The 23,151-nt window shown below is 45.3% G+C and overlaps 1 long non-coding RNA gene across 1 annotated transcript; it reads right to left on the bottom strand.

The window, feature by feature from the left end:
- Nucleotides 1-13,201: 13,201 nt before the first annotated feature.
- Nucleotides 13,202-23,151, bottom strand: LOC137157739 (uncharacterized). Its single transcript, XR_010921223.1, has 2 exons — nucleotides 22,940-23,151; nucleotides 13,202-13,747 (listed from the first exon to the last, which is right to left on the bottom strand). It is a non-coding gene; the product is annotated as an uncharacterized lncRNA (long non-coding RNA).

Raw genomic sequence — 23,151 nt, forward strand, 5'->3', positions numbered from 1 at the left:
ATCCCCTCTATAAGGTTTAGAAGGGTCAGGCACATAGTGGGTGGGAAAAGGATATAGGCTCGATCACCCCCGCTACATGACCCTCCCATTGATACAAGCACTGATGCATAGGGAAGTCAATTGGAAGATTAAAGACTCATTGTTTTAATTCTGTTCACTGAAATTGTCATCAATCAAAAAAACCAACAGCTCTAGAATGTCAAGCTGATTGCTGTATGTTGCAAGCTTATGATTCACAGACACTTGGGAAAGTTCAGCTTTACATCATTCTTTTTTACTTAGAAGTATTCCTTCTCTGCTTTGACTGAGGGGGTGAAATTGAGGATTTGGAAGAAATAATACACTCCTTCTCCAAAAGCAACCTGTAACATGGTATTTTATTCATGAAAAATCTGTTGGCTATTTTCAGTGCTACTGCCAGTCTACACAGGCAGAAATTATCCCAAGATGATTGGTTTATGAAAACCAGGCACACCTCATTTAACAGGTTCATTCATTTGCAGGTGACCACAGTTAAAACCTGGTTAGTAGCATTCCAAATGAAGAGGAAAAAGTGGCTGCTGCTGGGAAATCCCTTGGGCAGATTCTTCCTGATCCTTCTGCCTGAAGGAATACCATCACAATGGCCAGAAAGAGAGGTTTAAGTTCTTTCAAACCAATCTTCCTGGCTGTCGTGGCATCACTCATAGGAGGAGAAAATGGAAGGTATGAGGCTCTTATGGAAGTTGGCATTATCTCTAATGTAATACTAATTATGGCTTTAAACAGTGGATATAATTTTCCCCTTCTTGAATCTTACCAAAAAAAAAAAAAAAAAAAAATCCCCAGATTTCTTTTGTATGAAACCATTGCAATTCACCATTGCTAGACCAGTAACACACATGAATTCAAATGTTATGGTTCTTATGGTGTAAAACATCTTTCCCTTTTATTAGTCTGTTGTTTCAAAGGATGCCATTGTAATAGGGAATCTAGACCAGGGGTCGGCAACCTTTCACAAGTGACATGCCCAGTCTTCAATCCCCCCTCCCGGCACCGCTCCTTCCCCCTCCCCTCCAGCCCCATCCTTCTCCCTTCCTCCGCCTAAGCAGCACCACGCGGCGTCCTCTCTCCCCTTCTGGCCCCGGCCCTCCTTCCATGTGACATGGGCCCTGCCCCAGGGCCCTGGCCAGGAGCCGTTCCCAGCACCACCAAAAATTATAACCAACTCTGGTGCCAATGGCAGTATGAGTGCTGCTCAAAATCATCTCGCGTGCCACAGGACCTCTGATCTAGACAGATGCCCAGGAGTTATAGTCTCACAAGGCTATTGTCCTTATCTCTGTTTTCCAGAACAAAGACTTATTTGTATCTAGATATGCCGGGCCAAAATAATACCTCCTATGATATCACGAATGAATATGGCCTATTTGTATATATAGATACTTGTATTCTCCCATTTGTTCAATTGCAGAATTAGTTGGGGAGGGTCCTCACTCCCATGTGCTACTCTAAGCAAGCTGTCATGTTCTAAATGGATAAAGACATTTCTCCATTCGCTCTCCTCAAAGGTGACATGCAAAGAAAAAAATTGGGCTTATGTTTTTATATTTTTTTTTATGTTTTTATTGTTTATTGAAGGTAGGTTTTTAAAGAAAATCTTGCTTGTTTTGACAAGTCTAAACCTTGTTCTTGTCTGCCCTAGAAAACTCTGAGGATTAGAGAACTAGCAAAACGACATTACAAAGGCAAGAGGGGGAATTGTGAGAGGGAAAGAGATTTGCAGTCAGAATGACTAAAGCTTTGTTTAACATATTTAACTTCAATGACAAATCAGCGTTTCTGATCAAGAATGGGCTTGTGAAAACATTGAGCACATCTCCAGACTCCTTCAATTAAAGGGCTTGGTCTAATATGTTTGTCAAATCATTCAAGCAAGACTTGACAATCCTGATATTTCTAAAAAACAAAACAATAAAATGTAAACACCCAACCAACACCTAATAAACATAAAAGGGCACAAGCCCAAGTTTTTAAAAACAAAAACAAAAACCATGGGTAGTCCTATAGCTCCAACCTTCTATCCCAGAGTGCTGCATTTCAGTGGCGGTGGGTGACACAAATCCTGTATTTATATGGTTTATTCTGTAAAGCTTGTAAAAGGCTAAATGATTAGTGCAAAAGTAGTTAAATATCAGGAACTAGCTTTACATAAACCAGTAAAATACTGCTTAGTGCTAGAGGGCACCGCAGTTTGACTAACTCTTCTGCTAATCCCAATGTTTATCTAAATTTGTAGCTCTTAATGGTTTTGCATTAATTTATGCCACAGGAATCGTCGAGGTATCTCAGCCACCCGTGCTAACTTGGAATGAAGGCCACTCCACTCTTACCCAAAGCTAAACAGACAAGAAAAGAGTCTCTGAACTCTTCACCTGCTTCTCCATTGTAGTTTGGTTTTGCCTGCTCAGCAAATACAGAACCGCAGCTAAACTTCACCTGACTATGCTCGACTAAAGCGAAGCAGTGTAGATTAATGGCATTAATCTGGAGTAGGCATTGGGGAGATGTGGGTTCTGTTCCTGGCTCTGCCATTAGTTTGCTGGGTAATCTGGGGCAAGTCAATTCCCTCCCTGTGCCTCAGTTTCCCACTTTTGCAAAGCAGTTTGTGGTCTACTGATTAAAAGTACTGTAACAGCTAGGTGGCATTGTTGTTATTAAAGCTACTCCTGGTTAAAGCTAGTGAACTGCAGAACTTCTGCAGTATTGAATCACTTTCCAAAAATGGAACAAACTCTTCTCCCACCCTAGGAATCAGCCCTAGATACCACTTCCCTTAGAAGCATGTAATCTAGATAGAGCCACTTCATTAACAACAGAGATATCCAAGTAGCACCATTTCAAAGGTGCACACACACTTGGGGAAACATTGATGGGCACAATTATATCTGACTTGTTCCATCATAGCCAGAATCACAGTCAAGAGTGCACATGGAGCCCTCTGCCATTCCATAGTAAGTAGCAATAAGTTTAGGATCAATATTGCTATTGACTGGTGTTATTTGCTGAGGAACACTGTCAAATGATGATCATCCAAAGTGGTTGGATTCTCTGGATCGTGCAAATAGCTTGTGTTCCCTGGAATTCCCAGCACCTGAAATTTTGCAACATTGAGGTTTTTGGGAGTAGAGGAGGTGTGGTGTGGAGGGCAGAGGAAATGATTGAAATAAATCTGGGATGACAGACCCTGAAGATCTGGGCATCACAGGGAAAGGGCTCTTGACTTACCACTTTTACCTTGCCAGAAACCCCAGAACCTTCAGAAAACTAGTAATTTGCCTCCTGCCATATGGATATTTAGAGCACATTTATTTAGGATAAGCCCTGGCAAAGTAGAGAAGGGGCGTAGTAAGCAGGAAAATAAGCCTGCTAGATTTGCTTTCTCATGAGGTTCTTTACTGGCTTTTTTCCTCCTATCGGAGCCTTCAAGTATTGTCAGGAATTTGTCTTAATTTCTTGTTTCCTTCCAGCCTACTGATGGTACAGGCTTGATGAGGTCTATGGTATCTCTGGAATTCCATTTACCTCTATTCCACAGGAGTTCAAATACCCAAGGTAACTTACTAAGCAAAACAGCGAGAGTCCCGTGGCACTTCAAAGACTAACAAATGTATTTTGGCATAAACTTTCTTGGACAGAAAAAGTCATTGTGGGTTTCTGCCCACGAAAGCTTATGCCCAAATAAATGTGTTAGTCTTTAAGGTGCCACAGGACTCTCGCTGTTTTGCTAAAAACAGGCTAACATGGCTACCCCTCTGGAATAAATCAGAGAATCGAATACAGTTAAATCAGTGTAATTCCCTAATATGGATGCAATTATTAGTATAAGAGTGTTTATACAAGTATAGCTTGTTTCCCTGCACACCAACTCAGGTCTTATCTACATGAGAAAGTTGCACCAGTTTAACTATATTAATTTAAAAACAAATTTAACTGGTGCAAAAGTCTGTGCAGATGCTCTTATTTACCTTTATCTTGTTTCTAATGGATTTAAACTCAACCAAAATAAGCCACTGTTAAGGCAAAATAAGCCTTTTCCACCACACTTTAGCTATAAAAGTTTAAATTTACACCTTAAATTAAACTGGTGCAACTGTCTCACGTAGACAAGCCCTCATCTAAACTGTTTTTTCTACCAATTTTTACAGGTGCCAAACCTGAGTGTTGACCAGTTCTGCAGCTTCAGACCTGATTTCGCTGTTTCATCAGAAGCCACCATCAATGATTCCTAGATTATAAGGCCAAAAGGGACCATTGTGACCATCTAGTCGGACTTCCTGCATAACACAGGTCAGAGAACTTCCTTGAATTAATTCCTGCTTGAACTAGAGCATCTTTTAGAAAAACCACCAATCTTCATTAAGAAATTTCCAGTGATGGATCCACCTGGGTAAGTTATTCCAATGGTTCACTGTGAAAACTTAGGTCCTCATTTCCAGTCTGAAATTGTCTAGCTTCAACCTGCAGCCATTGAATCTTGTTAGACCTTTGTTTGAAGAGCCCTCTCTTGTGGGTTGGCCTGGGCATTAATTTCCCAGTACCTCTAACCTCTACCGTATTTATCAAATCCCTGTTGCTACGCTCTGGGCTTTAAAGGGGACATCATCAGCCTTAGCATCCTTCTGTCTAAAATGTGTTTTGAGACAAGGTAGGTAAGGTAATATCTTATATTGGACCAACAATATTTTTTACCTTACCAACCTGGTGTCTCATCCTGGGACCAACATGTCTACAACCACACTGCAAACAGCTATGACATTTTATATACAAGTGCCACCTTGTTGCTTTCTAAAGAGTTCAGCATGTTGGGTGCTCAGCTCTTTTGAAAAGCTGACCCTACAATGGAAATCTGGAGGACAACAAAGGTTGGATTTTCAGAAGTACTCAACATTGGCCTGACACCTTCCACTAAATTCAAAATCAGTTTTGCCATGAATTCCCGTGGAAGCAGAGTCGGGCTAATGCTGAGCATTTTTGAAAATCCCACCCAACTTCCTTGTCTGCTTCCTTTTGTGCATATGACAGCACTTTGCATCTTCCCCTATGTAGCCACTTAAGGTATTAGCTACGCTGCAGCTGGGAGCAAGCCTCCCAGCCCCAGTAGACAGATGCACACTAGTGGGGTTTGAGCTAGCACACTAAAAATGGATGTTGTGATTCTGGTGACTCAGGCTAGACACCCATGCTCAGAGCCAGGGGCTCAGGTGGGCTTGAGAGCCCAAGCTGCTGCCTAAGCCACAACCTCCACACAGCTGCTTTTAGCGTGCTATCTTAAGACCTGCTAGCATGCATCTGTCTAATGCACTGGGAGGCTTGCTGTCAGCTGCAGTGTAGAAGACATACCCTTAAGCCCCAATACCACAAACGCTTATACATGTAAGTTTTAGCATGCAAATATTCCTGTTGACTTTCTGTGGAGCTCCATGGACAGACAGGAGTCTGTCTACCTCTGTAATCCACTGGTGAGTGTGTGTGACAGGTTCCCCTCTGTGCTGATCCACAGAGGATGTGAATACAGCTGGGTGATGCTTCCCACCCCCCGACCCCAGCACAATTTTGGGGCAACCAAAACTCTTTGTGAATTCAGGTCAAACTCAGCAAAGAGTTTCAGCTGAGTTAAAACCTGATGGGAGGAAGAAAAAGTTCAAATGGTTCATTTCAACACTTTCTAAGCAAACAGTCATTTCACAAATGTTCGTTTCAGTGAGAAACAGAAAAATGGAAACATTTAGTTTTGGTTTGAAATGATCCTATTTTTTTTTTCCACCCATGATTTGTTGGTTGAGCAGCCAAACCAAAAATCACTTATTTGGTCAGCTCCAGTTATGTGGGTTTTTTTGGGTTTTTTTGTGTGTTTTTTTTTTTTTTTTTTTTTACAACTACAGAGGTAAAAGGTCAAGCCTCTGAAGTTCATTTCAGTTGAGTTCATTTTTTAAGGTGTCAGCCAAATGACAGCTGTCACATACACACATCTCATTGCAGAACTGGAGCCTGTGGGTAAAATTTTCAAAGGGCTTAAGTCCCATTTTCAAAAGCAACTTGAGTGCAAGTTCCAATGACTTAGACTCGTAAGTCACCTCTGAAAATAGGACTTAAGCACTTTTGAAAATTTTCCCCCATGTGACTGAGGCTTCTAAGTCATTTTCTCTTGTAAATGAGGATTTTTCAAACAGCATCCGGGAGAAAAACATTTAAACAAAATATATTGTAAAATCAAAAAACCCACTACAGGACTTGGGAAAGTGTAGAAGCTGAAATATCTTCCACCTTTGTTTGAAACTAGGTTTCAAGTTGGTTTAAATTTAAACAATTCTCTCTCTTGACATCACAGCCAGAGAAATTAGCTGCTTGGGAATCCAGGACTCCATTTCAACACAATCTTCCAAGGGCCAAATTGTGCTCTTGACTTGAATACAGTTCTCTGAACATTAGTGAGAGCTGCATGTGTATATCAGTGAGCATATCTGGCCCCAGAATATTGGGCAACTGGCTAGCTCTTTAAAGACTGGTTTCTGCAATGGATTTACTTTGTGCTCTTGCCAAAACTCTCACCACTATATATAAATAAATAAGTGTGCGTGTGTGCAGAAGATAAATTATTATTCATTATATTTTCCCACACCACACACAACTTCCTTAGTGTATCTGCATGACATTCCTTTAGTATTGTAGTTAGAAACACTGTCTAAACTTATTAAAAGATATCAACAAAGAGAATGGGAGAAGGATACAGACAACTTCCACTGCAGACATGGAATTCTAATACTGTGTACTTACACAGCATCTTCTTGCCAGGATTTCTCAGCCTGTTGCAAACAAATTTAGCTTTGCAAAGCCCCAAGGAAGCAGGTATTATCCTTGTTTTACCAATGAGGAGAATGAAGCACAGAGAAATTAAGGGCCAGATTTTCAAAAGAGCTTGGATCACCCACTTGGTCAGTTATAGCAAGAGGCCAGACTTCAAAAGAGCTGAGCTCTTCATTGAGAATCCCAGAGGAGCTGCTGGATGATGAGCATTTCTTAACATCTGACCATAAAACAACAGCCCCATTTTTCCATGGACTTGATGGAAATAGAACCAGATCTGGCTTTCGGTCATGTGCTTTAATCACAGAATCATTCTCCCCCTCTCTGCAACAGCATTAAGGAGAAGTCCTCTATACAAACATATAGAAGATCGTTAACTCTGCAGTTGAAGATATGATTCGCTTACTGTCCTGATAGCCATTACAGGGACTTCTTCGGTATATGGTGAGATTACATAAGGCAAGAGATGTTCTGGATGAGGTGGACTCTCCAAGTAGATAGATTCCAGGATGGGAGTTACCTTTGCTTCTGCAAGTCATGCTCTTAAGGGAACCAGTAAACAGGGCTAGGTTCAAGGCTGATGCTGTATGTCCAGCAGTATACAGCAATACAATCACGGCCACTGCAGTTAAAAACTGGCAGAATCCAGCAGGCACCAGATGTCTTTCCAGTGTTCGTGGGCTGGGATGCATCAGGGTCTGGATTTTTGCAGTTAAGTAGGAGGAACTGTTTTCTCCTTAGCATGATTTAGGGTTTGGGACCAAAACTGTTAAAAATCCAGCAGAATCCCCAGGCTGGATCACTGTTTTTGCAGTGCTTTTGTGTATCAGGGTCTGGAGTTTTTGGTGCTGTAGGAGCAGCTACACCTGTTCTCTGTTTATACCTTGGAATTTACGGGGGGAGGGGTGTTGAATACCAAAAATAGGATGGATCTATCAAGATCCAGGTGCTGGAACTGGGTTTGTGTGGTGCTGCTGCAGTGGGATTCATAGGGTCTGTGGTTTTTTTAGTGCCCTAGGAGCAGCTAGACACTAAGCTTTAAAATCTGGGTGCTGGGGGCCCCAATCTGACGATACAGCAGAGTGCAGGAGCCAGATCCAGGGTTCATGCTGCTGTGGGCTGGGGTTTGTTGGTGTAGTGAGAGCAGTGGTCTCTATTTCGAGGGGACAAAACCTGGCGGGTCCCCAGAGAGATCCAGATTTTAGCTTTTGCCTGCAGTGGATTCCCTCTTTGATGCAAAACCCAAATCCCGTTTGCAGCCACTCCTGTCCCCCAAGTCCTTCAGCGGGGGGCAGGCTCGAGGGGGAAGCAGAAGAGTGGGGCACAGGGGAGGTGGGAGAAGACACGCACCCTCGGTGGAGGGGGCACGGCTCGCTCCGCGGGAAGGCACAAGGATCGTTGGGGTGACTTACTCTGTCCTGCCGTCCCCGGCTCGCTCGCGGGGCTCTAGCGCTCGCCTCGTTCTGTCCTGCCGCGGGATGACGTTGATCCACTAGGGCTGCGAGAGCGCTGCCGCTGCGCTGCGGCTATATAGCGAGCAGCGCGGGGCGGGAACTGTCCGCGGCGCGGGCGGCGGGCCTCTGGGAAACTCCGCCCGCTCCTGGCTGGGGCTGACGGGGCTGCGGGAAGGGGGAGCCCGGAATTCCCCGGGCCGGGGGCGCGCGGGGCAGAGGCCGGGGGGTGGCGTTAGGGCACAGCAGCTGCCCCCATGGCATGAGCGGAGGGCTGGGCTCCGGCTGCCCGAAGGTCTCAATCATCCTCAATTAGAGGCTACAGAGAGGGGGACCTGGCAAAAGTGATTGGTCAACAATCCCCGTGATGTCATAGCCCCCCATTGGCCAAAGCTGAATTCTGGTTGGCCAGCTGGGCAAAGCAATGTGATGTCATAATCACAGTGATGTCACCCCTCTGTGTAAATTCCCATCCAATCCAAGACACAGTCCACTCTAAGATGGCCTGAGCCCATGTTACAGTCCTTCAGCCCAGCTCCTTCAGCCCTGCTTAGTTAGGTTACTGTTAGGAGTATGTCCTTTACTGCTATCCCTTTGGAAAGACATCCATCGCCTGCCAACACTGGTCTCCATGGCTCCCTCCCCCAAATATCACAGAATCATAGAGTTGGAAGGGACCTCAGGAGGTCATCTAGTCCAACCCCCTGCTCAAATCAAGACTAAACTCAGCTAAATAATCCCAGCCAGGGTTTTGTCAAGCCGCAGCTTAAAAACCTCTAAAGATGGAGACTCCACCACCTCCCTGGGTAACCCATTCCAGTGCTTCACCATCCTCCTAGTGAAAAACTTTTTCCTAATGTCCAACCTAGACCTCCCACCCTGCAACTTGAGACCGTTGCTCCTTGTTCTGTCATCTGCTACCACCGAGAACAGCCTAGCTCCGTCCTCCCTGGAACCCCCTTTCAGGTAGTTAAAGGCCACTATCAAATCCCCCCTCATTCTTCTCTTTTGCAGACTAAACAAGCCTAGCTCCCTCAGCCTCTCCTCATAAGTCTTGTGCTCCAGCCTCCTAATCATTTTTTGTCCTCCGCTGGACTCTCTCCAACTTGTCTACATCCTTTTGGTAGTGGGGGCTCCAAAATTGGACACAATACTCCAAATGCAGCCTCACCAATGCCAAATAGAGGGGAATAATCACTTCCCTCAATCTGCTGGCAATGCTCCTACTAATGCAGCCCAATATGCTATTAGCCTTCTTGACAACCAGGGCACACTGCTGACTCATATCCAGTTTCTTATCCACTGTAACCCCCAGGTCCTTTTCTGCAGAACTGCTGGCTAGTCCATCAGTCCCCAGTCTGTAGCTGTGCATGGGCTTCTTCCATCCTAAATGCAGGACTCTGCACTTTTCTTTGTTGAACCTCATTAGATTTCTTTTGGCCCAATCCTCCAGTTTGTTTAGGTCCTTCTGTATCCTATCCCTACCTTCCAGGGTATCTACCACTCCCCCTAGCTTAGTGTCATCTGCAAACTTGCTGAGGGTGCAATCTACCCCATCTTCCAGATCATTAATGAAGATGTTGAACAAAACCGGCCCCAGCACCAACCACTGGGGCATTCCGCTTGTGACCGGCTGCCAGCTAGACATGGAACCATTGATCACTATCCGTTGTGCCCTATGCTCTAAAATGGATAGAGAACTGCCTATAGTCCATTCATCCAACCCATACTTCTTTAACTTGCTGATAAGAATACTGTGAGAGACTGTATCAAAAGCTTTGCTAAAGTCAAGGTATATCATGTCCACCGCTTTCCCCACATCCACAGAGCCAGTCACCTCTTCATAGAAAGCAATCAGGTTGGTCAGGCATGACTTTCCCTTGGTGAATCCATGCTGACTGTTCCTGATCACCTTCCTCTCTTCCAAGTGCCTTAAAATGGATTCTTTGAGGACCTGCTCCATGATTTTTCCAGTGATTGAGGTGAGGCTGACCAGTCTGTAGTTCCCTGGATCCTCTCTCCTCCCTTTCTTGAAGATAGGCACTATATTTGCTTTTTTCAAAGTCATCAGGGACCTCCCCCAATTGCCACGAGCTTTCAAAGATAATAGCCAATGGCTCTGAAATCACATCAGCCAACTCCCTCAGCACCCTCAGGTGCATTGCATCTGGCCCCATGGACTTGTGTACGGCCAATCTTTCTAAATAGTCTTGGACCTGTTCCTTCAGCACCGCAGGATGTTCACCTCCTTCCCATACTGTACCGCCCAGTTCAGTAGTCTGGGAGCTGACCTCGTCTGTGAAGACAGAGGCAAAAAAGGCATTGAGTACCTCAGCTTTCTCCACATCCTCTGTCACTAGGTTGCCTCCTCCATTCTGTAAGGGGCCCACACTTTCCCTAATCTTCCTCTTGTTGGAAATATTAACATAGTAACTTAAAACAAAAAGCAAAACCAAACCAAACCAAACCAAACCTCAAGAAGAACTAACTGGAAGCAGATGGTCCATACCTCCAGCTGGTCGCATGACTTTCTGTGCTTTCTCGTGGGAAATGTTGATTCCACCCACTCACTACTTGTGCAGTTGGTGGGCAGGTGGAAAATTTTCAAACATTCAAATTAATTTTTTTTTCATTCCGTTCCATGTAAAAACTCACACTGAAAGTTTCAGAAATAAGAAATCGTCCCCAGGGTTAAAATTCCAGTGCGGCACAATCTAAAACTAACCCATTCATGCAGGAAAAAATGATTTGGGGTCATTCCCCCCCTTCTCCACCCCCAGTGTAAATGACTCTGCACTGCCTCAGCTTCAGGACTCGGCATTGTTGGGAGAAATGAGCTTCAATATGTGACACCAAATTTGTACATAGAACGGCTGGGTCAGACCAGTGGTCCATCTATCCCAGTGGCCAGTGCCAGATGCTTCAGAGAGAATGAGCAGGAGAGGGCAATTATTGAGAGATCCATCACCTATTGACTAGTGCCAGCTCTGGCAGTCAGAGGCTTAGGGACACGCAGAGCATGGGGTTACATCCCTGACCATACTGGCTAATAGTCACTGATACACTGATCCTCCAAGTGGACACCTTCCTTGTGTGGAATGGAGGTAACTTTAGGACAAAAGGAGGTACAGCTGAGAGGTGGCTGACGGTATATTAAGGACCATAGGAACAACAAGGGGGGAAAGGCAGATGCATGCTCAGAGGGTTTAATAGGATCCACTTGCTGCTTTTCTGCTTCCCTAAGCACCAGCCCAATTGGGGACTCCTCGACATGGGGAAGACCTGGAGCCCCAGTGCTCTGTCCTATGTCTTGCCTGTTCTTCTGGCCCTGCCAGGTGGGGTCTCCTGCTTTTTCACACCTCTGTCTGTCCTGTTCTAAATGCAAGCAGCAGGAGTTGGCAGCAGTGGGGGGAGGGAGGGCGGCATGGGCTCTGAAACTTATTGTTGCCAGTTTCGTGCCTACTTCCTCCATCCCACTTTGCTCAGAGGGAGCTGTGAGGGGGTGGGGAGCAGGCAGCAATGTTTTTGGTCTGAGTATCATGGCAGGCAGGGCCATTCCTAGGGGGTTGCAGGGCCCGGGCAAACTACACTGTGTGGGCCCCCCTTCGGCTCTAGTGGCATACCCTGTGTCTCCTGTGTCCAGGCCCCAAGCCTGCATTTGGACCCCTCCCCAGCCTTACATGCACCCCCCGCGCAGGGCAGGAGGGGTCCCCAGCTCACACAAGACAGCAACCCCCTTTCCCCCCGCAGCTGCCCCAGGGAGGGGGAGTCTGTACCTGCAGGGGGAGAACACCCTGTTTACCACCTCCTATATGGCTGGGCTCGGTCGCCCCCTCCCCCGCACTTACCCATCACAAGGTGCCAGCCTCTCCTGCTCCAGCCCCGCAGCCTGGTTCCGGCTCGGACGGGGCAGCCTCACACCCCCCGGCCTGAGGGAGGAAGCGGGGGGCAGCATTGGGCCGGACCTTCATGATGTGCAGCGGTGGTGGTGGGCGCAGGAGGCTCTGAGGGACAGCTGCCCCCCTGCAGGCCGGCACTTGGGGGCCTGGCACCCTAAGTACGCCACTGCCTGCCTCCCGCCCAGTCCGGTATAGCTGGGAGGCAAGATGCAGCCACCCGCCTGGTCCCTGCTCCAAGCCAGGAGGGCTGCAGCCATCTGTCCAGGGCTCCAGCATAATTTTTTTGGGCCCAATACAAACTTGTAACATGGGCCCCCTCCCCCGCACATACCACAGTCCCTCATCCCATACATACAATCTCATGGGCCATGAAAATGGGGGTTGCAGCCTGGTCCGGGCCCCTCTGGGCCCCGGTAAAGTTGTACCCTTATCCTCCCCCACCATGTGGGGGCCCTTCATCTGTCTCCCTCCCACTCTGGAGAGGGGCCTCCCAAAGCACAGGGCCTGGGGCGGTCACCCTGATCTGCCTTACCCTAGGGACGGCTCTGATGGCAGGTCACCAGAAAGAGCTAATGTGCTGTGCCATGCATACTGTCCCAGTTCAAGCTCAGATTTAGGAGATGCACATGGAGCTCTGCAGAATGGGTAAGATGACGACTGTGTCCCAGGCCCCAGGGACTTAGTTCAACTCTGATACACAGGCCAGGCAAGTTCTGACATGGGGGCATAACTGGTGAGAATACAGCACAGGAGGGTTTGTGGAAGTGAAGAAAAGCCTGTGGGTTTTTTTCCCTCCTTCTACCAATCTGTCTCCCATTCACTGTTCTCTGCCCAGCTGCTGCACTCATTTACATGTCATTAGGCAGGTTCACCTATATGTGGTTTTGGATATGTTTACTCTGCAATAAAAGACGGCCGGCACAGCTGCAGCTGGTTTGGGTCAGCTGACTTGGGCTCACAGCTTGGGCTGTGGGGCTATAAAAGATATTTGGGCTCAAGCCTGGACCTTCCCGCCTCGCAAGGTCTCAGAGCCTGGGCTCAGAGCCTGAACACCTACATTGCAACTTAGAGCTTTGCAGGCTGAGCCCCACAAGCCCGTCTCAGCTGACCTGGGTGTTGCAGTGTAGATGTACCTTGAAAGGCTCCAGTTTTGAGAGTTAAATTGCAGGGAGGCTGTTGCTTCCAGCTGATGAACATGGATGTGGGGTGAACACCCAAAGATGTTGTTCTGGCCATTGCTGCCAGTTTCCCACATGCTGCTCTTCAGTGTCCAGTGCCTACCTCCTGGATAATGGCTTTCCATGCAGGGGCATACATCCAAGATTAGAGGTGAATCCCCATTTGGGGCTAGTGCAGATAATGGGGTTGAAAGCACTGGCTCAGGAATGTGAAGCACCCTCTTACGTCATTTCAGACCCAAACTCGCATGAACTTTTTAAAAAGTTCTGTTGTATTCTGAGAGTGTTTTCATCTTTTGGTTTCCAAGCAGCAGCTCCTCCACCACCGTCAGGATCCACAGATGAGGCAGCTATTGCAGCAGTTTTCCTATTCCTGGCCAAAAACAAAGGTTCAAGATGCAAAAATGATAGGTGCTGCAGAAGAACTGAAGAGAGGGAGGGCCTGATCCTTAGTTGGTGTAAATAGGAATAGATGTAAATGCAGTGGTACCCTTCACTGTTTCATGGGCAAATGAATGGACAGGTAGATTTATTCAGGATCTAAATTATCTTAGCTTATGGAATCTGTCTGTTAGCCTGATCCTCAACTGATATAAAATCAATGTAGTTCCACTGACTTCAGCGGAGTGGCACCTATTTACACCAGTTGGGGATTTGGCTGAGAGATTCTGGAAATCTGAAAAAGAGAGCTTCTGCCGATAAGATTTCCCACCTAATTTTGCAGGCTCAAGAGGGTTCAGAGAATAAACCATCTAATAAGCTTTGGGTAAGCATTTTGGATTCTTATCCAAATCTGAATACCAAACTTTGAGATTCACTCATCATTTCTACACAGAAAGCCAAAGTCTGTCTCTCACAGTCCTGATATCTACATTCTAATGACATACAAATGTGATGTGTCCTATAATGAATGCGTGATTGATGTATTTTGTGTAAGAGAATGAACCACTTCCCCATTAAAAATAAGGAAAATGCAAGATAACATTGATAACCTCACTATCTTTATAACCAACCATCTTTTTTATACACATTATGGTGTAGGCAAGAAACTGGTACAATTACTGTATGGATATGATCATGTATTTTATGAAGTTCCTCTTACAACATTCCAGAGAATTATTATCCCTCTTTGTTAATTGAGGGTATGTCAATGAGATAATTATAAAATAGGTGTTTTCTTATTTGAATGCATTTATTCATTGGGACGTGTCTTAGATTTCTGGTTAAGCATGTTTAATTAGCTGGATTACCAGTGATGGGTAACTATTTCATCACTGGAGTTTTCCAAGAGCTGAGCTAATTTAAGTCCAGCTGCCCATGAACAAATTCTAGGATTCCAATACATGGACAATCAGGTTGTTTTTTGATTACAGACTAAAACCACATGCTAACACACAACTAGACATGGTCCCTGTTTCAGAGATCTTAGAATCTGATTTGGAAACACACTCACTTGCTGAGTCTTAACTAACTGGAGTGGTTTGACTGCATAAAAATAGTGTAAGTGCAGCCCGGTAGTTGAGTCTATGGAATAGTTCCAAAAGCAGGTTGAACTGGAAAAACTACCGCACACTAAACCAGCTTTTCCATAGAGGGTATAGGGAGCTGAGGTAATGCAGTAGCCTTTTTCCTCTGAATACATGGATTAATCTTATCCTATGTCACAAACAGAAAGAAGTCTGGGATCAATTTAGCTCAGGTAGGAATTTGATCATGTGACCAAACCAACAGACAGTTGCTCTATTGTGCTCAGAAGAGGATGACTAGATCATTTGATGGATTCACAGAGACTCAGCAAGATTCAAAATCATCTAAGGAAATGGGTGTATGTCAGATCACATCCACCATAATCTCTCCACTGCTGAGAGGACAGCCTTACAGTTCCTGAAATCTAACCAGCAGATAGTGATCAAACCAGCAGACAAAGGGGGCTCCATTGTAGTCCTCAACTGTGATGACTAACCGCCAACTCTCCAACCCCATCTATTATAAAGAACTCAAAGAAGACCTCTCACCACAATTTACCCAGAAATTTAAGGATATCATCAAATCCTTCCCCAAACAACTCCAAGATAAATTCTACAAACTCATTCCCCACGAACCCACCCCAGGGACTTTCTGCTTGCTTCCCAAGATACACAAACTAGTCAAACCCATCACATCTGGCCACGGTCCTCTTACTGAACAAATATTGGGACTCATAGAAACCACCCTCAAATCACTCACCACACAGAGGGCCAGCTTCCTCCTGGATACAAATGAATTACCCCACGAACTCCACAACAACTGCCTCTCTTAGAACACCATCCTTGCCATGGATGTCATTTCCCTATACACCAACATCCCTCACAATGATGGCACAACTGCCTGCCTCATATACTAACAAGACAATGGACAGCCCTCAGATATCCATCCTGAACACATTGCCAAACTCATCCATTTCATCCTGCAAGCCTTCTTTAACTTGGAAGGGGAGGAGTCATAGAATCATAGAATATTAGAGTTGGAAGGGACCTCAGTCTAAAGGGAGGAATTTACCACAGGAAGAGGTGGTGAACAGGAAGAAGGCTGCTCCAACCACAGACTGTTGGTAACATAATCCAGTGGAAGAGGAGACAGATGTGAGACACACCACTCCCGAAGCTGCCCTGAGTGATAAAGCAGTAGGCCTCAAGACAAGGGGCAAGAAGATAAACCCTATGAAGGGGCAATAGAGTCTGAGAGACTGAGCTGAATCTCTAGGGGCTGCCTGAGAGATTGGTCCTCGTGATATCCAGATTCTCCTTGCTTCCAGGAGAAGGGAAGAGGAGGAGCCAGCCCTCTGCTTGTGGAGAGCTCAGTCAGCTTCCCCAAGGGCTGCCAATTGGGGGAGAAGAGGGGGTAAACAATGGACAATGGGACCTTCTTCAAGCCACCTTGAAGAAGAATGTCTGGATAAAAACACCACAAAACCAATGATATACCTGAGATACATCAATGATATTTTTATTCTCTGTATATATGGCTTAAACTCCCTCACAGATTTCCACCACAACTTCAAAAATCACCTCGCATTCATTAAACTCTCTCTGGAAAACTCCCACACCAGCATCAACTTCCAGGACAGCACAATCAGTTTTAACAATGGAATTGTACTGACAACCAAATACAACAAACCCACAGATCCCCACATCTACCTTCAGAGATCCAGTAACCACCCTAAACACACCAATACCTCTGTTATCTGCAGCCGGATACTCAGCTATCACAGAATATGCTCCAAGCAGAAAGTCTGGAATATACACTTAACACCGCTTTAACCAAACAAGGACACTCCACCAGGCAAGTAGACCGCATCATGGAATGGGCCAGCCAAATATGCCGAGAGAACCTGCTTCAGTACAGAAATAAAAGCCCCGTCAAGTGCACACCTCTGGTTATCACCTACCACCCCACACTGGAATCTATACAAGATATCATCAAAGAACTATAACCCATACTTGATGGGGACCCTGTCCTGAAAGAAAACTTTCCTGAACCCCCATTTCTGGCCTTCCAACAACCTCCCAGCCTCTCCAAGCTCAGCATCAGACGCAAGCTCCCCACAGACTCGGACACACCAACTCAAAGCAGCACCAGACCCTACCAGAACAGATGCAAAACATGCAGACATACCTCCACTGCTACAATGATCAACACCTCCCCCCCCCCCCCAACACACTTTTCAAGATCCATGGGTCCTACACATGTCTGTCACAACATGTGGTGTACTTCATCCAGTGCACTACATGCTCCAATAACAAATATGGGGAGTGAAACCTGACCAGCACTATGCTCTTGAATGACCTCACCCAGGAAAAGTATAAAAGACAAAAACACCCTATCACCTGTGAGTGAACGCTTTTCCCAAAGCGATCACTCTATAGCGGACCTATCAGTCCTCATCCTTAAAGGAAACCTGCACAACACTTTCAAAAGATGAGTCTGAGAGCTTAAATTCGTGATTCTGCTAGACGCTGAACATCATGGACTGAACAGAGACACCAGATTTGTGGTTTATTACAACAATCTGTCCCCCCCTAACCACCGCTTTTTGTCAAGGACTGCAGAGGTGTTAACCAGTCACTCTGCCTTGAATGGTCCCTTAGAACATGTGATTACTACTTATGCTAAACAATCTGTTCTATCTTGCATTTAACTATGATGTTCGGAGTACCTTTCCCAGATCTGAAGAAGAGCTCCATGTGGCTCAAAGGCTTGTCTCTCTCACCAACTGAAGTTGTTCAAATAAAAAATATTACCTCACCTGCTTAGTGCTCAGAAAATAGGCAGTTTGAAGAGTTCTTTAAAGTGGCTTCTACCATTTGTTTTCTAGTGGCATGTCGATGAGGGTCTAAACAAAGGCCTCTAGTGCACCAAACACCCGAGACAATCTGGGAAGCAATCAGGTGTGAAGGGGTTGACTGAAGCAGGCTTGTAGCGATAATGATATTGTATTAAAAGAACTTTGTTTTGTGCTGATTGCCACAGAGTGGGTTAGGGAGGACCACCCTGCTTCTGACTGGATTTGATCAGTGAGGATAGGCATATACCAGGGATGGCCAAACTTACCAACCCTCTGTGCTGCATATGACAATCTTCAGAAGTTCAAGAGCCAGGGCGTATCTGCCAGGCCTCGGAAAATTAGCCCTGCAGTGGTGTGGTGGGACTCAAGGCTTCTGACCTGTGGGGAAAGGGTGGTTGAGGCTTCTGCCCTGTGGAAGGCACCTGCCAGGGCTCAGGGCTTCTGCCCTGCTCCTGATGAAGCCCAAGCAGGTGTGCCCCACAGGGCTGATGCCCCGAAACCTTCCTCCGCAGTGGGCAGAAGCCCCTAACCCCACCACCGGGCAGAAGTCCCAAGCTTCCCCCTGCCAAGTCGGATAGGCAGAGAATGGGGGTGTGTGTGGAAGGCTCCGTGAGCTGCATTTTAACTGTAAAAGAGCCATGATTTGACCTCCCCTGGCATATACAATCTAGTCCATTCTAGGAAGCTGGCGTTGGACAATAGCTTGTTACCTCAGGAAGATGAGTTTTTCTGGTGAGAATGAATTGGGCTGTAACAGAAGAGGTCAATAGTTGTGTCCCCTTCCAACCCCCACCACCCCCACCCAATTCTGTTGATGGGAGTGCCTGACCTGGATACACAGATGTGAGACCTGGGCACTATCTAGTGTGCCCTGCATTGTTCATAGATGCTGAGTTGGTCACTGCTTCAAAGATCCTAAGAGAAAAGGTTCTCAAGGTGGAGCATATTGGCTAGCGTGGAGTGGGAGCAGACAAGTGCGATGGAATATGGAGAGCTGTGGTGAATTTACTGAGGTAGGTGTGTCAAGAGACTTTGGCTATATTTTTGTGTCTTTGGGCCAGAAGTGTAGGAGTGTATGGGTTGTGGTGTTAACTGAAGGTTTTTCTGTAAGTCTGATTGGTGGAACCCAGAGTGTGAAAGGAATCAGCTGATCATCCAGTAGTACTTGTATGAAAGGATGGTTCAGGAGGGAGTGGTAGTGCCTGCAGGATAATGCTGGGAAGTTTGAGCCAAAGGAAGTGGTAGTGTTGAGTGTCTGAAAGAAAGCAGCTGGTAACTCAAAGGGATTTTGTGAGATGGGTGAATGAGGGAATGTTTAAAATGAGGGAGGAGATGGAACCAGTTCTTGAAACTGCTTTGCATTTTATCCAGAATGAGTCAGATCACAGAGCTATTGCTATTCTTCGATAATGTAGTACCTAAATATTGACCTACAACCAGGGTTTCTTTCCCTCCAACCCCTGAGACTGTTGCAATAATATAAAAGGGACCCTTTTCCTCTCCCAGAGATCAAGTCTAGGACAATTTGTGCTAAGAAAGATTTTAGAGAGGAAGATCCAGTGGTTAGGGCCCTAACCTGGGAACCCTGGGTTCAAGTCCTTGCTCTATCACAGACTGTGTGGCCTTTGGGAAGTCAGCGACAGCTTCTTGATGCTGCAGCTCCCTATTGTAAACCCTCAGAGGGGTGTTTTAGGAGTAAATACATTAAAGATTTTGAGGCACTCAAACGCTATAGTAACGGGGGTCTTAATGTATGTTTTTAGACCTGCGATTCTCAGCTGCGGGTCTGTGGCCCCTTGGGGGCCCTTGATCAGGTTTTAAGGGGTCTGCCAAAATAAACCAGAGAGAATACAAAAAATAAAAGCAGTTTCACCTTGCTCTCTTTGGACACATTGCCTTTTTTTGTTTTTAAACCAGAGAGCATGTTAATTTTCCTGCATGATATGCTGAAACCTATTGGCTTCATCAGGGTTGGCACTAGGGGGTAGCAAACAGCGCAATTGCATGGGGCCTCCTGCTATAGGGAGCCCCACATGGTAGGGCTCAGGTGTATCAATATCTGAGTATAATATTCAGATTTTTATTTTTGTGCCTATATTGTCCTTTTCTTTTTTAGATTATATATGTGTGTGTTTAACTGTATAACTATCATTTTAATACATCTTTTCCATCTATTGGAGATGCAGAAAAACAATTGCGGCACAGGCGGGCCGTGGAGTTTCTATAGCATGTTGGGGGGAGGGGGCCTCAGGAAGAAAAAGGTTGAGAATCCCTGTGTTAGACCACGGAGATCACTTAGACATAGAGGGGACCTGCAGTTTAACACATGTATGGTTACATGTTGTCTGCTGCCACTGAAGTTGTCACACAGGGAAATAATTTCAACAATTATAGCAAAATGAAAATTATATTTGTGGGACCAAAATCTATTGCAATCATCTATTGCATGGGGCATAAACGAGAGCAGAGCTTGGCCTGTGGTCTAGTCCATTGCTTGTGAAGAGAGAAGGAGAATGGGAGGAGAGGTGGATATATCATTCCTTAAAAAGAAAAGAAAAAATCGCATGCTTGACCAACTGTGGCTCAATTTTCATTGTGGAAATATCTATAATTTCTCATCCTCAAGGAATAACTTACAAATGGGTACCTACAGGGTAAGGACACAGCAAAGACAATAGATTATTAATATTCTACCTCATGTTATGAAGATGGATTAATCAAGGAATGTTGCAGGTAACAAATTCTTAAAACTTGCTCTCTTCAAACAAGGAATAAAAAAGTTTTCCCAAGCGAGAGGTCTAAGATGGATGTGCTGATCTTTTTACTTTAAAATGACTGTTTTAATTTATAAAACGTGCTTATCGGATGTGCAGAGGGTTGTATGTTTGTTTTGATTTAACATCATAACTAATAAAGATCCTATCAAAGGCTCTAGGCATCATAATACACAATTAACAATACAGTTAAGCCTCAGTAGCATTAAAATTAATACTTCAACAGGAGCTCAGCCAGTCAGACACCTCCAAAAACTCCTTCCACTCCTTCCTCATCTAGGAAGCAAACTCCGTCCTCCCCAAAGACCCTATTGAACAGGTTGCAGTGTTCTCAGAAAGTCACCACCTTCAGGCCTTTTCAGAGCAAGTTCCACAGTCTTGGAGCCCACACAGAAAACACCTTCCTTGTTAGAAAAGTGCCACCCCCTCTTTTCTAACACGGGAGATCCAGCTAGGAGGTCCCTGTGGCAGTACACCCTAGGAGAGAGGCAGGCTCTCAGTTGACCCCAGGCCATACAGTGTCTTACAGATCAAAACCAACAAACACCTTAACCTCCACCTTTAAGCAATATGAAATAGAAATGAACAAACTTCCCCAATGCTAGTTAAAGAACTTCACCCTAAGCCTTGTTTATAAGACTCAATAAAAATCCCTTTCCCTCCTCAATTCCTCAGTACTTTCCACTTTGTCTCCCCCCCCTCCCCCCAGCCAAAAGCCTGAGCAGCCCTGCAGGTCAATAAAGTCAGGCTTTCTTGAAACGGGAAGTGGGCGTGAACTCGAGAATGGGGAATCCTTGACTAAGAGTGCCTCATGAGCTGCTGAACTTTGCATCTGCAGTTGTTAACTCAGGTACCCCAGTTTGTTGTGTCTCTGGGGTCCATTCTCCATTTATGTTCTTCCCCACACCATAAAAAAGCAATAGGGACAAGCAGAAAAGGCAGTGTTCATATCCATTTCTATTACATATAGGCTAGTGTTTGGGCTAAAGACTAACTCAGGGTGTTGGCTTGATGGTTCCAAGACCCTGAGCAGTTCTTTTGAGATCTTGGCTTCAAATGACATAAATCTCTCACAATCAGCTGTTCAAGATATTCGTGCCAGCTTGAGCCACATTTGTACTGAACTGTCAACATAGGACCCTTCTGGTTTTGACCCAACCCAAAATCAAAAACATAAAGGTGGGTTTGGCTCCAGGAATTCAAATCTGACAGCTACAGTCTGAGATGTAAGTTGGAGGAGGGGTTCATTTTTGTGGCTGGTCTGACACCCTCACCCTGATACTTGTTGGAGGAGGGTGCATTTTTGAGGTTTCAGTTTGGGTCCAGCTGTCATTGGCATGTTTTAAATGTACAGGAACTAGTAACGTTGGCAGTGTGGTCCAGCTAGGGCACTGGGCCAACAATTAGGGGACTTGTGTGCTAGTCCTGGCTCTGCCACTGAACTGCTTTCTGACCTTGGCAAATCACTTAGCACATTGTGCCTCTGTTTCCCCATATGTAGAATGGGTACTTTACTTTTTGTCAAGTGCTATGTGAGGTCTAAGTAGTAGTATTGTTAAATACATCTAATAGTGAATATTAAGGAATAATGTATGAGAACATTCTGATTCTATTGTGACCTTTTGGGCAAAAAGTCCAATGATAGAGGGATTTTCATTTATCTCTATGATTTTTATGGCTATCTTTTCAAGTACTCCTTTAGCAGAGTCAGTGGACACTGTGGTTTAAACAGTATTATTCAGCATAGGAAATAGTCTCACTTCCCATCTGAAAAGGTCATTGGCTGAAACACCTATGCCAGGAACTGAATGGGTCTTGAGAAATCCAGGCCTGGAGATTTGCCAAGAAAAAGATTATCTTTCACTTATTTGCTGGTTGCTTTTAGACTATAAGGGAGCAGAAAAGGTCTATTCAAGCTGCAGTGCAGCTGACTTAAAATGTAAATGTGTCCCAGCACTTTCTATTCCCTTTTCAATAGGTAGGGATCACTGATCAGTGATTAGAGAAGACAGACAGGAGAGTTGAGGTCTATCCTCAGCTCTTCCACCGGCTGTGTGATCCGAGCAATTCACTTAACATCTGTGTTTCATTTCCCCTATCTGTACTATGGTGATAGTGGTGGCAATAATTACCTATACTACAGGAAGGGTGTGAGGCATAATAATGCATGTTAAGTTCTTTGAGATTCTGGAATAGAAAGCTATATGAAAACACAGCACTATAGTTGTCTTATGACCCCACCTTAAAACCTGTCATGATCCTTATTTATATAAGCTTGCCTTTGCTAACAACTTCTGAAGGCACACCCCTGTTGTGGTATTAACATAAACACTAAACAACACAAAATGACTGGTGGGCATGTGCAAACTGTATATTTCCCCCAAATACTTCAGCTACTAGTGCTATCCAGTGAAATCCAGTGTTCCAAATATTGCTCAGGAAAACCTCTGCTCCACATCTTACTCACCCATTCCTCAGTACTTCCAATTTATACTTCCTCCTCCAACTCCAGGTATCTCCTGATTAGTGCCCTCCTGGGAGTGCAGGTAGACTAGGGCTCTGATTCAAGTGCGCATACACTGAGCAATCGAGCACCTTCTGAAACCATTTCTAAGAACTGATATTTAAAATGGCTTCCAGCAGCTTGCAATTCAAGTTGTTTTCAACAATCTTCTAAAA

Source organism: Emydura macquarii, unplaced genomic scaffold (assembly GCF_026122565.2).
Source record: "Emydura macquarii macquarii isolate MOO-44397 ecotype Brisbane River unplaced genomic scaffold, CSIRO-AGI_Emac_v2 contig_1551, whole genome shotgun sequence".
NCBI classification, from domain to species: Eukaryota; Metazoa; Chordata; order Testudines; family Chelidae; genus Emydura; species Emydura macquarii.